Below are 18,640 nucleotides of genomic sequence, written 5' to 3'. Positions count from 1 at the left end.
GCTCAGCAAAACCTGAATAACTGAACGTATATCCCGAGTAAATTAAAAAATTTCCTTCTTTCATTTTTTTTCTTATAGTTACCTCTTTTTTTGAAACATTTGTTTGTAAAATTTTTTGAATTGATTTGCATTATTGTTTGTTGCAGTATGAAACTAATTACACACCATGTTGTTCTTCCATTTGAACTACCACCTTTTAAAGATGGATTGGATTCGAACCAATAACTTTCATGGTTTTACAACAATGGAAATATTTTTTAAATAACATAACACAGAAATACAAAAGGTCACACATAGTATCAGTATTTACACAAAACTAATTTTGTTACCAGAAAACTTCCTTGTCCCACTCTTCCAAGAATCATTTTCATCAAAGTTTTTTTTGGTTTTACCTGCATTAGAAATACAAAAAAACAAACAAAAAAAACAGCAAAAATTACCACCAAATTGATTAACATAAAAAGCAAAGTATAAATTAGAACAGAAAAATCCCGAGAAGAGTTGTGAACAAAAAACATTGCGCATCATCATTAAATTAAAACAACAGAAATTTATCTAGTTTTTAAAATCATTACACTGTAAAACTAATTCCACCACTCCACGACTGTTATAAATTAAAACAGGATGTAAAAGTTTCAGAAATTGCTTATTCAATTTTTCAGCATAAGTCGCAATAAAGCCTTGAGGTAGGAAATTAGCTGACTGAAAAGAGGGATATACTTCAACTTAGGGGTATTTCAACTGGCAATATTACCTGTACATATAACATCCCTCCTGAAAGTCAATATACTGAATAAAAATTTGACTACTTATTTGAATAATTATGGTACCAAGTTAGCAGTATCTCTACACTGTCTCAGTTTAACAAGTATTGTACAGATTTCAGACATGTCTAGCCTAGTTAAAGGGGAACTCCAGTAAAAATCACTTTTCTTTTTTTTGTTTGTTTTATACGTACTCAGAAAAGCATAAGAAATCAAAAAAAAACTTACTTTACTTGTTTTTCTTATTTAAAATTGTTGTACAAGCCTTCGCATATTCAATTTTTTTCTCATAAAAAACAGACAGGCGCGATTTCATTACGGACCGGACCCGATTATAAATAATGACATCACATCGTGCAGAAAGTTTAAGCGAGCGCATGTTAAGACCTATAAATACAGCTTACATTAAATCGCTTTTTGTATGTAATTTACGTTTAAATCTTTAAAAAATGGTTAGTTGCTCTGTGTTTCTATGTACCGATCGATCAGAGAAGTGTAAAGAAGTAAGTTTTCACAGAATCCCGTCTGTGAAAAAAATAGAACTCAAAAACGGCTAAACAAAATACGTTGTGCAGGTGATCTACCAAGCGATCAAAGTTTTTATATTTGGTTGGCGCACTTCACAGATAGTTCTTTTAAAAGATATCTGCAGGAAATAAACTTCCATATTAAGATACTCTGCTACTTTGTAAAAATGCCATTTTAGCTAGTGAACGCGATTAAAGTTTCTCATTTCTTCTTATCTCAATATTTGTACTTATATCCACAGAACTCAACCAAATAACGTTTTGTACATTTTTATATTAAATAAGAGAACATTATACGAATTTCCAATACAAACTCCGACAAAAAAGCTTTCTAGTTACACATGTATCTTTCGTAGCGCTCAAGTTTCTATTCTTTGTTTTTCAAAAAAGAAGCTTTTTTGATGGAAGGACATGCCAAGTATTTTCAGGAGGTAAATGTACCCATTTTCTTCAATCTTTGTAACTTTATAATGGCTGCATGTAATGCTGATAATGCAGTTTCTAAAACAGCTTTGTCAAAACAACCACTTGTAAGTCAGTAGCTTCTGCAACACATTTATGACTTACCATAATCATAAGATTGATTTTTATTTATACAATAATAATACCCCGTTTTAACAAATTATCTAGCCCGAACATATTTGATTTTATATCACGCATTTCAATGGTACTCCATCACGGAGAAAATTTTAACGTTACATAAAATTTGTTTACATTTGTGCGCAAAAAAAGCGCGTGCAGAGGAAAAATATTGCTGAACTGTAAAAAAAAATAAATTGGCTTGTAAAGTATAAAAGATTTTTTAATGAAGCAAATGATAAAGTTTTTTGACGAAAAGAATGTTAAAAAAAGCGATTAAGTATATTTATTTCTTAAAAAAAATAAATATTTTGCTAAGAACGTTGCTTGAGCCAGTAAAAGACACCTCATCACTTTGCATCATTATTAATTTCTCCCTTGTGAGACAGAAGAGGTTCGAAGTAATAATTTTTCAGTGCAACCCGAATTAAAATCAACCAATATGCATAAAGCCAGCATGGCCACATCTAACATTAAAGAAGAAAAGATTTCCCAATAATGATCACGTGAGCAAAGAACAATAGAAGTTTTTGCCTTAAAGTATTGTCCAAATTTCTTTCATACAAGACAAAAAAATATCTTCAGATCAATTGTATTTCAAGTGGCAAAAAGTATTCCTACTACTAAGTGAACACACAGCACTATTTGTCTTTCTTTAAAAAATAAGCTTACTCAAAATAATTAACAAAATTCAATCTAGCTCAGGCTACAGAAATATAATTATATGCTTAACTCAGATATCTTTGAATAGATGACGTACACTGTCTCTTTTTTTCAAAAATAAATATAAATGTGCCAGCTCTTTCAGAACATGTATTCAGTATGGAATTAGCTGCATTTCATGTTGGTGGAAATTATATTTAAAAAAATATTCTCTTTATATAAAAAATCAACCCTGGCCTACTTTTCCACCACATCAGATTTTAAAAACTAACGTTTTCCTCAAAAAATTATTTTTTAATCTTTTTATAAAATTATTATTCAGCAGATAATTGAAAAAAAAAACACCAATTTAAACTTTTTAATAGGAAATTTCCACAGTTAATGTGTACTATTAATAGCATGGCTTTCCAATGAATGGCAGTAATAAGTATTATGACAATCAACAGCGCAAGTTATTGTTGCCAGAAATTGTATACTGGAAAGAATCAATTTTTATATGTAAATTATACCTATTATCATCATTTTCCTCAAAAAGTTATTTTTTGGTCCTATAACAGCAGATCACTGAGAATTTACGGAACTAAAAATCTTGTGGTAACATTTTTAAAATTAAAAATCTTGATTTTGTAAACATTAAACGCACAAATCCTAACAAATTATAATTTTTTTAAAAATAAATTGGAATGATCATCTGTTTTAACCCTATTCGGTCCGGGGTTTTTCGCACAAACTATGACTGGGGGGGGCGGATTCCGATTTTAAAATGCCACTATCTGCTTGAAATATAATTACTTTTGTTCTAGAGCGAATTTTTACATTCTGTTTGAAGTTTCTGAAAGCTAAATAAAAGTTATTTAACATATCTTCCGGTTTTTACATGGATCGGATAAAAAATTGCCAAAAATTTCCAGAAAATCCGTTTTTTCCGATTTTCGGGTAAAATCCGACAAAATCGGGAAATCGAATTAGTCACGTGTTCAAATTATTCCAAATGATTCTTCTTGATAAAACAAAGTTGTGTTGCAAGTTTCAAGTTCTAAGGATAATCCTAACAGGAGTTATTATATTTTCCCCATTATAAGGATTTCATAGAGATTTTTAGGGGTAGTTTCGAGTAATGGCCAATATCAAAGCCTCTGAAAGGTATGGGACCTAAAAAATTAGCATGCAGGTGTCTAATAGATAAATGTTAAAACTCAGTAAGTATCATAGCCATATAACAAAGCAATCAGGAGTTATTAAAAAAAAACCGTCAGGGGGGGTTAAAATTTCAAAATATAGGTCTATACTTCAAGTTTAAGTATTTTCCAGGTTATTTGAAACCCTGGTTTGTGTAAAGGAGGAAATCTCGAGGTTACTTGTGGGGCCGTAGATTAGTGGTTATAGCTCTCGTACTCTGACCGGGGCTCGATTCCTCTTGATGGAGATTCAACATGGGTGAGTGAATCTGAATGTTACCATAGCCCCGGTTTAATTGGTTACCAGAAGTTCAGAATAAAAGAAGTGAAGTTTATTCAAAAGAAATACCACAGCCCATTTATCTTTTATCATTCAGCACAGTGGGTGTTCTTTTTAACTTACTAATTACAGGCTTTTTATTAGTAGCTAGCTAAACATTGGCTTTATAGTAAAAATAAATATACAGCTACTTTACCACCGAAAGCCTCAATACAAGCTGGAATTCAGAATTGACAGTTCTTTATGCATTTCAAGCCTTCAAAGAGTGGAAACACTTTGAACGATAGCTGGCATCCAAATTACATAAGGCGGACGTCACAAATATCGGGTGTTAGAGTCATTTGAGCACCAAAAATAGAGTCGGTCGGTAGATCGGCGAATGATAACTCAAAATTTCAAAAAATTTTATCCAACCATCCAGCCATTAACGCGCGCCATTAAATCGCCGATATTTAATGATAACTTTGGCATCTCCGGCAGTTTCCGCGTGAACACTTTTCACATTTTAAAGCGAAGCACAACAATCGCTGCAATCGCTGTGGAGAGACAACAAGCGTATAATATTTTTTGTCATTTTAGTTTTTCCGACTCAGTATATCAAAAATTTCGATCAAAAATTAGGGTCAGTCGGGTGACTCTAACACCAAATATTTGTGACGTCTGCCTAATCATTAATAAACAAATACTGACCGGTTTTGATAACGTACTGTGAAATACAAAGCCTGGCTCAAAAGTACAGACCAAGCTTGTGAGGTCTGTGCCCCTGACAAATGGCTTTGTATTTTACAGGGCAGAATCAAAACCGGTCAGTAGCCATTTTATAGCTGAAATCTATTCTCATCTTTAAAACAACAATTAAATTTTGCACATGATTAGATGGAATACCAATACATGGAATCACAGTCCTGATATTTACTTGCGCACGCATCTAAGTGATTATGTAATGCCCGATGCGCACGCAGAAATGGAGGTAAAAATGTAAACAAACTAATCAGAAAAGTTACCTCAATTTCTGCGCACGCAGGAAAAATACGGCACTATAATTGAGTGTATGGCAAATTTTAATCCACAACTACTTAAATTAGAATGTACAGTTCAAATTTTAAAGGGAGAAGAAAACGTTCGAAATTACGTTAAAAACGAACCAACCAAAAAGGGTATTTGTTTCAGTTATTTTAAACCGACTTACCCTTCCAAACATTCCAAGTCAGCTCTTCGTCTGAATCAAATGTCTTTTCGCATGTTACGCAGAAGCAAATTGTATGTTCAGCAGTGGCTTTTACTTCTACTTTTTGCTCATGAGCAATCAGAGCTCTTACAGCCAACGTTCCATGTGATCCAGATGTTGGAAGCCCACGCTGGGAAAGGAAAAATTGAAGTTCAGCCATAGAAAGTTCTAAAAAATTCTGCAAACATTTAATATCTTCAACCGAAGCCATCAAGCTCACTTGATTTAACTTTTTAGCTTTTTTAATTAATTTTTTTGTGTAAAATATATAAGAGTTGATTAAAAATTAACTTGTATAAACAGGAAAACCACGCCACCACATAAACTTCGCATCCCTGCTAGCAGCGGTGTTGTATTTTGTCATAGTGATTACCCAGAATGCTTTGCGCAACCGTGAAAGATCTATTACGTCTACCATTAATGATCGATTAGGCCCCTGGGGGCTTATTTGTCAAAATGGGTTTTGGGGGACAGGGCTTATTCGGGAGGGGCGTGGCGGGGGGTTAAATGGGAGGGGACTTATAAAATTATACAAAAGTCTTAGTGTGCTAAAAATAAAAACAACAATATTAATAAACACAACATATATTTCTAAAGTATAATAAAAACAAACACTAATCGATCTCAATATCACTATTGCCTTCTTCGTCCTTGTCTACGATCGTCTCTAAGGGAGCCGCATCAATCATTTCCTCGGCATCTGGGATAAATGGGTTGTCTTCCGTCTCGTTTACCAGTTGTATTTGTTCATTGAGCATTGAGGGTATTTCGAACTCGTTGGGTGAGCGCAGAAGAACAGATGTGAAATTGAAAAGGAATATTTAGGCGGGTCTTCTAAATTTGCTTCTTTGTATGTGATATTATGATGAACACTGGCAAATCAACGTTTATGCCTTGTTTATCTGCCAACTACACTTGATTTACTGAGAAAAAGCTCTTTGTAGGATGTAAACATATCCAAATTAGTTTTGCTTCACCAAGTGAATGGCTATCATGAATCGCGTTTGAACATATAAACTACATTGAAAAGGCTTCATTTATTTTTTCCATGAAGACTTTTGTAGTGTTTTCGCAAATACTAAACATGGTAGAGCAATTTTAAAGTAACAATTTCTGCACTTGAAAATTATGAAGTATGGATGACATTACACACTGGTTGTTCACGTTCCAGCTCAAAGATAGAAATTTCGACTATTCTTTCATAAAACCGCAACTAGACATTCAACAATCAAGAGCAAAATTAATATCCCCAAAGTAACTTGTGAGGAATTGACGATTGATGTATGAATACAAAGCATAATAGTGAACACTCATGGTATTTAGGACATACATTGCTTGTAATGTATTCTCTAAGGCTCACACAAACGGATCATGTCTTGTTGGGTAAGCGCAGTAAAACACAGGATGTGAAATTGAAAATGAATATTTAGGCGTGTCTGCTAAATTTGTTTCTTTGTCTCTGATATTATGATGACCACCGGCGTATCGGCCATCATCCCTTGCTTATCTACCAACTACAAGTGATGTACTGATAAGAATCTCTTTGTGCGAAGATGTCACGATAATTTTTCGTTTGTATATAGTGCGAGACCATTATGAACGCCTCTTTACTACAGAGAAATACGCTCTACTACAGGCTACTACACTCTACTACAGAAAAATACGCTTTACTACAGAGAAATACATTCTACTACGCTCTACTACACGCTACTAATTTCCTATTTCTCTATTTTTATTGTTTAAGTTTTATTCCATGAGTTACTAAAACTAAGGTTCACAAATATAATTTTTTAAAAAAAATTCTTGATGATTTGAATTCTGATCGATTTCCATTTTCTCCTTAGAGAAAGCCTTTGTCTTTATACCACCTGTTAATGTTGCTGATAATATCTTACATTCTTATATTACTTTCTTAATGACTAGTACTGTAAATAGTTTTTAAAAAAAATAAAAAACAAGAATTTCCTAGAAAGACATATTTTCTTCAACCATTGTCTCATTATGATGTCATTACTTCCTGTGATGACATATCAACTTAAATATTTTGTCACTAATTAAGTCACAACATATTGATGCTTCTTTGTGCCAAGTTTTGTCACTTAAAACCAAACTGAACAAAAGTTACAGCCCGCAGGCACTTTATGCCCCCCCCATACTTACAAGGGTCAAAAAAGCCCATACAAATAGTCGTTACCATAGTGATCAATTATTATGCAGAAGTATAAAATTTCTGTAAGAAACTTAAAAGCTCTTTCACAGTGTTAAATTTTTAAGAGAGTATCACTTACATTTTAAATCTCTTTTACAAAACTATAAAGGATGTGGGATGGAAAGCACGCTTAGCGTGGAGAGGAATGTTTGATCTAAAAAAGCTTTTTTCTTCTTCTTGAGAGAATGAGTAGAACGCAAGTTATGATGAGTATTCTGACAATTGGAGGTTAAAAATTGTGGAAAAAATTTTAATACTAAATAACTCCAAAAGTAAAAAACAATAAGAAAAAATTAAAAAAGCATTTTTAGATCAATGTCTTGTGATCACAAAAAAGCAAACAGCAAACTTCAGAAATTAGTAGTTTTGTAAAAGAGATTGCATTTCTAGGAGAGGGGTAATTTTTTTGTGTCTATTAAACCTTCAAATTTTATTTTTTCTTAATAAATAAATATAGGTAATCATATAGGCTTTCTAAAAATATATACATTAATATATCAAAATAAAGTTTTGGTGAATTAAAAGCATTTTAAAATATCACATCTTTTTTGTATATTCATGCCTTAACCTTAAACTTACAGTTTATAAGTAATATGAATTGATAGAGTATAGAGATTATCATAAATCTGTGTATATATATAAAAAAGTAAACTCTTTTTAAAGTCTGGATTTCAGCTGCGAACGTGCTTAATTTTTGGCAAAATCTCAGTCTCAATGTTCGTAAAAGCCAGGTCCTAATATATTTTGGTTTCTTTCATGAAATCTTGAAAATTAATCTTGCAGAATTGTTCAAATTGTTTATTTACAGAAAATAATCTCCATGGCATTCTTTTTTGTTTTTGACCCCACAAAAAAAACTCACATTGTTTTCATTTGTTAAAGTTCGATATGACAAGCATTCCGTGGACAAAATTTTAGAGAAATTTTTTTTTTACTCAGTACGTCAGTAACCATAGAGTTATTTTTTTTCAAGCAACAATTTTTAAATTGTTTCGTGAAGTGATCCTCTTAAGGAAAAATGTTTTTGACTGAGTGAAATCACTGGACGATTTCATTTGCCTGAAAAATACCAAGATGGTAACTCTCTGAATACAAAATTTAAGAATTAGGATATCATCCCTTTTGTCAACCTTATATTTTGGAATTTTTAACAATTTTTTTTACCAAATATAATCTATGATAGAGGCCTAAAATGTGACACAAATAAGCAAGAACATTCCAAGGAAAGTTTAAAGTCCAACATTCCCCACCAAATTAAATTAGTATACTAATTCTGAAATCACAAATGTGTAAAATGTGAGTTATGTAATCCTGGCTAATGTTTTTTTCACAGATGTTGTTTAAAAAAAAGGTACACTGGAGACACAGGATATATACCAGCAACATCACCAATTTTTGTAAACAGCTTCAAATTTTACGTTTGTTTGGAACAAGTCAACAAGCCAACTAGCTAGCTACCCATATCATTATATTCAAATCTAGCTAACACCTAGCTCATTTAACACCAAGAATAATACACAAAAGCATTAGAATGGCCCAGTGATGCATACTATTATCCCATATTATCACCAAATGGTTATAACAATCTGTATGACAAATTAACTTGGCAAATATGGCAAGTAAACAAACCATGTTTGCACTACTTCGCTGCAAACTTAAAATTCGCTTATAAGTAATCTCGTTTTCATGTTATTCGGTATTATATAATATATTATATAAGTAAACCAGTCGTGATTTGTTTTAGGCATGGTGTTTCAATGCAATAATATATTTGGCCTCATTTTGAGCTACGCAGACCCACACAGTGTGCCATCTTCCCAATTTCCCTCACATGGCTTGGGTTAACCCAGGGCTATGGTAACATTCACTCGCCCATGTTGAATCGCCGTCAAGAGGAATCAAACCCCGGTCTCTCGCACAGAGTACGAGAGCTATAACCACTAATCTATGGCGCCACAAAAATAAATCTTACAAATATATATACTTATGGGGACCCTTTTTCAAAAATTTACCAAATACTTACTTAAATTAATGAATTTCTTCAAGAAAAAGAAGAAAAGGGGAAATCTATGAATTTCAATAATATATACCTTAACCGTATTTATGCAGAGGCAGGTAAAATCAACCCACTCACAACTTAAAAAGATGCTGATTTCAAAAGGTCACCTAAATTTTCCTTAAATGTCCTGATTTTTCTTCTCAAATCATCTGAAAAAAATTTTAACATTTGGTTATTTTTTTATAGTTTTTATATTGTTTATTTTGAATCACCACTATCAAAGCTCCTCAATTTTGTTAAAGGGGAACTCCAGTGAAAATCACTTTTTTCTTTTTCCTTTTATACGTACTCGAAAAAGCATAAGAAATAAAAAACAGCTTACTTAACTTGTTTCCTTATTTAAAATTGTTGTACTAGCCTTCGCATATTTATTTTTTTTCTCATAAAAAAACAGACATGCACGATTTCATTAAGACTGGACCTGATTATAAATAATGACGACACATTGTGCAGAAAGTTGGAGAGTATATATATATTAAATATAAACTTATAGTTTACATTTAAATTGTTTGTTTTTGTATGTATTTAACCAATCGATCGGAGAAATGTAAAAAAGTTAGTTTTCATAGAATCCCGTCTTTAAAAAAGAAAGAATTCAAACAAAAAATGACTTAAAAAAATGTCGTGCAATCAAAGTTTTTATATAAAAAGTAAGAAAGATTTTTTACTGAATTTTTGACGAAAAGAATGTAAAAAAAGCGATAAAATATATTATATATGGCTGTAGCTTTGTAAAGGTTATGTAATGTTCGTCATTATAACAAGACATCTTATCAACGAACAATGCAAACAGTAAGTAAACAAAACTTTTAGAAGGCGAGCTACCAATCTTACAGACTTTCTGCACGATGTGGCATAAGCTTATTTATTAGGACTTATTGAAATTAAAAATGTTTTGTATAATTAGTTCTTGCAAAAATAATTCTATAAAATATCCTGTAATGGTTCTGCTGTTTTACGTAACAGAATGTCTAAGGGAAGCTTTTATGATATCTGAAGCTGTCTACATATATATCCTTCTCTTTAATTCTTTGTTTTTTTCATGGTTCAAAACACCACAAAAATAAAAAATCTTTTCATAAATTTGATTTGAAACCTTACAATTTTCATAAGTTTTCAGAGTTTTTTTTTAATAGAGTTTACCTAGCTAGGTACTAGCTAGCTAAACTATATTAAAGTATTATGTAACCTGCTAAAAAAAGGAACATATTTTTTAAAAATTGAAAGACGCTTATTACAGTTACCAAGATAATTTTTCTTGCATATTTTCTGGAACATAAATTAGAGTTCCGCTTTTGTTAGTCGCATAAATTAACGTGTTCGCATAATCTGGCGATATATTGGCGAAAAATCACTAAATCATACCAAGGTATTTTTCGTTGTCTTCTCTCATATCAAAAAGACAAAAAAACCTGGGGACAAGGGTCCATATGTTTAATACTCCACAATAACTCTTTTGAATATAAATGAACTTTAGAATTAGGTTTTTACATGTTATGAAAAAATTTCTCTTCTCAGCTAAAAAGTTTTTGGATATAGATTGCTCTACAACTAATAAAATAGCTTTGTTTTAATTTTTTTTGGAGTATCCCAAGAGATCATGTTTCCATTACCGATGTTTACTGTTGCACAGTGTCAAGTTAATTTTAAAGATAATAAAAACAACTTTAAGAACCATTAATATTTTTAGAGAAGGCAGCTATACACCTACTAAACATTTCCAAAGTTTAATGTTCAACATAAAAATAACTTTTCATAATTTTTTAATTTACCAGGGAAAACTATATATTTAAAACAAGGAAGATAAGTCAATTTAACAGCTCTTATTTAAATAAAAAACAAAATGACAAACAGAAATTTTATGCCAATGAACAGGAATCGAAATAACTACCAGTCATCGGTCATGACCAACCAAAACTTGAGTTATGACTGACCATCTTTTCTCATTCTTACCCTGGTGATCAGTCAGTAATTGTTATTCTTTCTAAGTTATAATTTTCAAGTTTCTGGGAATAAAATGAAGTGAAGCACACCCAACAAATACTTTCTTTGGAGTGCGAGTTTGTTCCATACTCGATCAATCTCCACCATTTTTCGAAATTTACTGTTAATATTTTTTTTCAATCACGCAAATTATTACTTTCAGGATATAACTTTTATTTGTATTAGTTTATTAGTTTGTTTATCCTGTTCGCAGGGCACAATTTTTTTTCCTCACCATGTGTTATTAATCACACCAGTGAACTGAATTGTATGGATAACATGTTAAGCTCCCTTATACTGTCGATTACACACCTGCCTTTCAAATTTCTTATTTTGATCCCTGATTAATCCAAGGTTTTTTAGTAAAATAAACCATTCATTTCAGCAAGAAGATCCAAGTTCTAACAGCCATTACAACTGGCTAAGCAAGTAAAAAAATAAATTAAAAATTAAAAAAAATCACTTCTACCTCGTACAGGTTGCTTTTATAAAACCCAGATGAAATAGAATTAATAAATAAACTATTTTCAATTTAGTTCATTTTAGCTTTTCAAGTTGGACTTATGGATCATCATGTCTCTCAATATAAGGAATTGACACGAATTGAGTCTTTCCTGTATCGAAATTAAACTGATCTTGGAAGATTTATTTTTTTTTTAATTTGCTTACTTAAGACAATTTTTGTTAATTTAGCTTGAATTTAAACAATATTGCGAGACGAAACCAGACGATATCGGAAAGATAAAGTACAACAAGAAGAAATGATTGTTCTGAGCCTACTAATTTAATTTTCCAAAAGAATAAATATTTTGAATAGTGTTTTTAGTTTCCTCCTAAATTGTGCGGATGTAAAACAAAAACAATAATTTTCGTTATCATATCTGTTACATAAAACGCTCAAATTAATGACTTTTACTAACAATTAAAAACTCCTTTTAACAAACAGGTTGTTAAAAATTACTTATCTATACTCTATCAACCTAGGTGGGATATGATGCTCAAATAAGTATTGCCAGCCTTGTTCTTAGGGGTTCTTAGAAAACTAACAATCCGCGGGGGCAAGGTCACTTAAGTTACTCAGATATGGATTTAGCTGATGAAACTTTTGAACTTAAGGTGGCAGTCAGAATTTCTTTTGTACATAATTAGTTACATAAAATTGTTTTCACACTATATATATTTATATATTTCTGTTATAACACACTTGTCACGATTTTATAGCTATATTACTATTATCTTTCACCAAAATACCTTAACAATTCCTCTTTAAATTAAAACTTATAATAATTAATTTAATCTAAGGCCAGGATACACCTGTATAATATCATTAAATATATTTTACAATAAATTTATAATTTTTCTACAATATACTTATAATTTCTTGTATTGTGATACTTTCATACCATCGTTGCCACAACAACGCTAGCAGATAATAGATATATCATCACACAAACAAAAAGGCATTCAAAACCATATTACCAACAATATTATTAAAATCAAATTGGTTTGATTTTATTTAAATATTATAGCTATGCTGCAAATTACGAGGTTATGACACACATACCAGGTGTTGACATTATACATATTAAAACTACATATTAAAGCTATATTATAAGAAATTATATATTTCAGTGATATCATACAAGTGTATCAGGCCCTTTAGTCTGCGTGCTTGCAAATTATACAGAAAGGAATGAGTAATTATTAAAAAGAAACGTTAATAACAAAAACAGTGCATTATGTAGGAATTTAGGCGATCTTCATTATGCTACACTGCACAAGCTTTAACTTTTGATAGTATTTTTGTTTTACTTTAAAAATTTTATTCAGACAAAATTTAAAAGTCAAAATGTTTTTTTAGAGTTTTTAGTTTCAATAATGGCAAATAGTTCAATTAGTATTATTAACCTAAGTAAAGTTGCATTAAACTTTGTTTTCATCACATCGAAACAAAGAAAATAAGAAACAACATTTTACTACTAAATGACTCGCTTGAAACAAACATATTTTTTTTGAAAACAACTTTAATCAGTATACTGTATTTAACTTCTTACGTTTTATGTTCAGAAAAACTGGTTAAGAACCTCTGAAATAAAAATTACATTTTGTATATTTTCTTACAGCATGTTATGCTATAAAAATAAACTTATTTCATTTTTGCAACATTTTTTCGGCTATCGGAGACAAGAAAGTTAATACTGAGAGAGTCCCTAGCTGAAACACTAAGTTCTCGTGTTTGGGGTTCAAAAGTTTAGTAGTCCCCCACTTGTCTCCAACATGAAAAATAAAAATGCAGGAAAAAGCTCCCAGGTCACAAAAAATACAAATTCTCGTTGAAAAACAAGGATTTTTTACATAGAAATTTCTGGTGACTCATCAATTTTGGTTTCAAGTTAAAATCATTTTATTATGTATTGAGGCCTATATTTTTAGGAAATGTAAACAGGCATAAATAATACACTTAGTAAATAAATAAATGTGGACAGCTAAAAAAGGGTTATTGCCACCTTAACAAAACACAAAAACATGTTTTAGCTACCCCCTTTTTATCAGAGAAAAATATTATATTTATATAAAATAAAAGCTATAAAAGTAATACACAAAAACAGGCCTATCAATAAGAAAATAACAGCAGAGCAATAAATAGCTCCCTCAAGGTCACAGTCTTTTTTATTTATTTTATTTTATCTTTTTTTATATATTTTGGTTCTTTTTTTCTGTAAATAATAAAAAAGGGAACATTGATTTCCATGTAAGATGAATTGATATTGTTCAGGCAGAAAATTTTTTTGGAATTGGGGGAGCAATTAATGGCTCAGCTAGTTTCTCATTTCAGAATTATGCGAATTATTGATAGGCCTGCAAAAAGTTGGTAAATGCACATTAAAGTTTAAGGTAGGAAAAGTGCCATTTTATTAAATATATTTTAGTGTTTTCTGCAGTGATATAATTTATCCACGTTTGTGGTGACAAACTTAAAAAAAGGTAATTGATTTTCCGCCAAAAGTTTGTTTGTGCATTGCTTTAGGAGGTAACTTAGCTATACTCTGGAAAATCAATTGAATTCTTGTTACATGTCTTTGGGTTCTTTCAGCTCATGCAGTCACACAAAGTTATAGGGACTTCTTATTTGTAAATTCACCAAGCCATAAAATTACCAATGGTATATGTTTTGAAAACACGCTGTTTTGTATAAACTTATAATTCCCAACCTACATCTCTAAAATGTGCACTTGTAAAAGTACCTTGACAAATGTGAATATGAGGAGACAGACAATCAAAGCACAAATATAAAAAAGGCAGTGTAAGGCTTCCATAATAAATTTCCTTGAAAGATTTTTTAGGTCTTAGTAAAATGATATGATTTACCACGTAATTACTTTCCTGTTTTAAATAGAACAAGAAACAGTATAGACAACACTACAATTATACTGTTAATTCTGTGGTAAGGCAACTGCAACTTACTTAATTGTTCTATGGGCCTGACCGACCAATGAAAACAAAAAAATAATAAAAAACAAAAAGGAAAAAAAAAAATTTCCCCTTCCCATTTTGTGAAAATATAATGAGTATAGAACATAATCAATGTTATTTTTTGTTAGTTGAATGTTAATTTACAATGATTTGCCGAAGGACCGTAAGCTACTATCAACTTTGCCGTAGAACAACTAATTAAGTTGAGTCATCCAACAGTAATGTATGTTTGTCCTTTTTTTAACAGATAAGTTTTTACAGAAAAATTAACACGTCTTACAATTGAAAAAGGGTTGAGAAAAATTGTTTTAGGATCTCTTGGCCACTGAGACATTCATCATAGAGGTAAAAAATCTTTGGGACGAAGTTGAAAAAAGACATGGGAAGCCTGAAAAATATTTGTTTGGGAAGCATGCAAAATATATGCATAATCAGTACAATTTTGTCTAAAAATTGCAAGGAATAAATATCAGTATTATTCATTAGTATTGAAGTCTCAATAATAAAAACAAAAAAAAGAACTCAGTTTAAAAGTCAGTAGTGATCAGAATTAATTAAAAGCAATTGCCTGAAGCCACTAGTAAAAACAGGAGAAAAAAATAGGAGTCATTGTGCTATTGTGATTAAACAAAAGAATTTAGAAAACAACTGTTTCGACTTTAATATTTTAGACAGCTCTTGGTTTTAAATTAACTTAATATAATTATATATAGTGGATAATAAAAAACGATTTTGAATCACCTCACATCCCTGCGTCAAAAAAGATAATAATTAAGTAGTAATTTTTGTCGTTCACTCATTCATTGAAAAAACATAGAAAAGACATGACAGTATTTTTTTTGCCATTGTCATTGCAAATTACAAAGACCTTGGATGGCACATATCTGTGAGCAGTAGTTGAAATTATGGGTAATTAGTCCATCATGGGTATGAACTATTTTTCTCTCCAGGTTATATACATTATTTAGTTAACCCTTTTTTACCTTTCTATTTCATGGTCCTGCTATGTGACTTTACCAAAACCAATAAAATGATTTTTAGTTGTATATAATTTTTATTTGTATTTTTTCTCACCCGTCCTTATTTGGTAAAGCCCATGCCTATAAAACTGCATGTTAGTAAATGTATTAGTAAATAGATGGAGTTTGTCATCATTTGTTTACTTTTCAGCAGTAAGCTTTTTGCCTCTGGCATTTGCGTTGAAGGAAGAAAGATGCTAGGATTTGGTGAAGAGAGGTTTTTCCTGTGGATTTCTTCCCATAAAAAAATGAGGTTTAAACTTTTATTAAGTCTGAATTGATGCCTTTGTGTGACAAAATGGACTGATAATCACACTGCTTCACATAGACTAGAGCCCCCATATTTTATAACCCAAGTCAAAAGAGCATACTGCTGAAAATGTAAACAATGAAATTCCTCTGTGTGCTTGTGCTTATAATATTTACAAAAAACCCTTATACAGCACATTGTACAAATAACTTAGGAATAGTGTGTTACTTTATATTATATATTAGAGGCTTTTTATCCTACGTACTAGCTAGTTTTTATATCTGACATTTACGACTTGTGAAACTTGCATTATAAACCTTATTTCTTAGTTCCTTACTTAGCTATTATAACTCGAAAAATGGAAGGGGACTTACAGATAGAAAAATAGTTTATAAACTTACTTTATATTCTTCTTAATAGTTCTTAAAAGAACTGTTTTTTTATGCTTCTTTGATATTATATAATTTATTTCTTGTTCGACTGTTCCTTTCTTTTCCTTCTGGCCGCATAATACAACAAAGTGCATTTCGGGCAGGTTCGGGATCGTGAAAATCTTTGACTGACGTTTTTATTGGCTTATATCGACCACGTGACCGGACGCTTCTATTTTAATCGTCTAGATTTTGCAAAGCGGGATACGGGATTTTAGGCATTCTGGTTGGCCTAGCGCTCTCAGATATGATATCCAACCCCCCAGGGCTCTTATTCTCTTTTTGACAATTTCGCCAGGTGGTGTGCATATATATTTAACCTTTTTACGATCATATAATTACTCCAATTATATGGGTGAAATATGTTTTTACATTTTATACACGACGTAATTGCATATAATTGATCCAATTACGTTGACTATTGTTACAATCAACCCTCTGAAGTATCATCACACATGTTCAATAAGCAACAATAACAAATTTTCCCCTTTGAAGAAAAAAGTTCTCTTTGAAGTAGGAAAAAGTTCTTTGAAGTAAAAAATATTCTTTTAGTTATGATAAGTAACTATAACTAACTATATGTCAAGTTTAAACCTTACAAATTTATGTTACTGTAAATGGAAAAAGTAAACATCAATCTATCATGAAATAGAAAAAAAGTAATAAACTGCCCTTTTCAAATGTGAATAAAATTTGCTGCGTTGGCGCCTCAAACGAAGGGTCTTAAAGTAAGCCAAAATAGCTAAAATGTTTATATAATTATTAAAATTAACATTATTTTTGTCAATATTTACAAAAAAAATAATAAAAATCTATCATAAGCTACACAAATGCAAGAGAAATAATGCTGACGTCCGCAAAGAAATTCTGACAAAGTCAGCATTTGAATCATGATTTTTAATTGTCATGTGACAGATATCATCCATACCAAGTTTTATAATTTATAACCTAACACAAGGGAAGTTATGATGTTAGGGCACTAAATTATTGTGCTTGAGCATTTAATACTTTTTTCCGCGTTTGGTTACTTTCGCAGAATATCTCTTTAGTGATGTAGCTATGAATGGGTATCCGATTTGCCTTTTTGCAAAAGTAAAGATTTACTTCAAATGGTCTGCTAGAACGTTATCTTCTTCGCGCGCGATATTTCTTAAAAGTATCTTTCTAGTGATGTATGCAAGGGTATATTCCACCTCTGCTTGTCTACTGTATCGTACATATATTTTATTTGTCTTGTTCTGCTAGGGCATCTAATATTTCAATGGAGCTAAAAATTCTCGCAAAATTTCCTTTTCATTGACTTATGAATGGGTCCAGCATTTCTGCTTTATTACTGACCAGAAGATGGTTTTCCTTTGAATTTATTTGCCCTTTTAAAGGATCTAAGATTTTATATTGTGTAGTGTATTGGTCTGGTTTCGGACCTTTGATGTGTCATTACGCAGGAAGGTATTTGTCCAGAACATCGTATCTCTTGGTGTATGGATAAGTATAGAATAATACCACTTGTTTAATGTATAGTATATCGTCTTCCCTCGGATTGTCATGTTTTAGGACATCTAATAATGTCAGTTCGAATGAACATAGAATCGCTTCTAATGAAGTATGAGTGGGTATAGCACACTGCTGTCTGTTCAATGTATTGTTTGACGACTTCCCTAAGATCGACATGCTTTGAGACTTTTAATATGTCATTTCACGAGATGGCATTTGTCTATAATATTGTTTTTGGTGTTGTATCGATGGGTACAGAATACTAACTGCTGTTTAGCATCTATTATGGGAACATATCTTTCTATTGGTGTATAGATATGTATTCAACCTCAGTGGTCTTATACTATAAAAATAACCGTTAAGGTTGCAACCACTTTCTTTGATTGGTCTGCTTTAGGACATCTAACATGCTATTCAGAGAAGAGTAATTGTCCAAGAGATTGTTTCTATAGATGAATCAATGGGTATAAAGCACTACTGCTTGTTCAGTGTATACTATAAC

The 18,640-nt window shown here is 31.2% G+C and overlaps 1 long non-coding RNA gene across 1 annotated transcript; it reads right to left on the bottom strand.

Annotated features, from left to right (window-relative positions):
* Positions 1-1,735: 1,735 nt before the first annotated feature.
* On the bottom strand, positions 1,736-17,237 carry LOC130628777 (uncharacterized). The gene is made up of 2 exons (XR_008981857.1): positions 16,615-17,237; positions 1,736-5,349 (listed from the first exon to the last, which is right to left on the bottom strand). It is a non-coding gene; the product is annotated as an uncharacterized LOC130628777 (long non-coding RNA).
* Between the last annotated feature and the right edge of the window lie 1,403 nt (positions 17,238-18,640).

The sequence above is a fragment of the Hydractinia symbiolongicarpus genome, chromosome 15 (assembly GCF_029227915.1).
Source record: "Hydractinia symbiolongicarpus strain clone_291-10 chromosome 15, HSymV2.1, whole genome shotgun sequence".
In the NCBI taxonomy this organism is placed as follows: Eukaryota; Metazoa; Cnidaria; class Hydrozoa; order Anthoathecata; family Hydractiniidae; genus Hydractinia; species Hydractinia symbiolongicarpus.
Note: the sequence above shows the minus strand (reverse complement) of the source record. Positions and strands in the feature narration are given on the sequence as shown.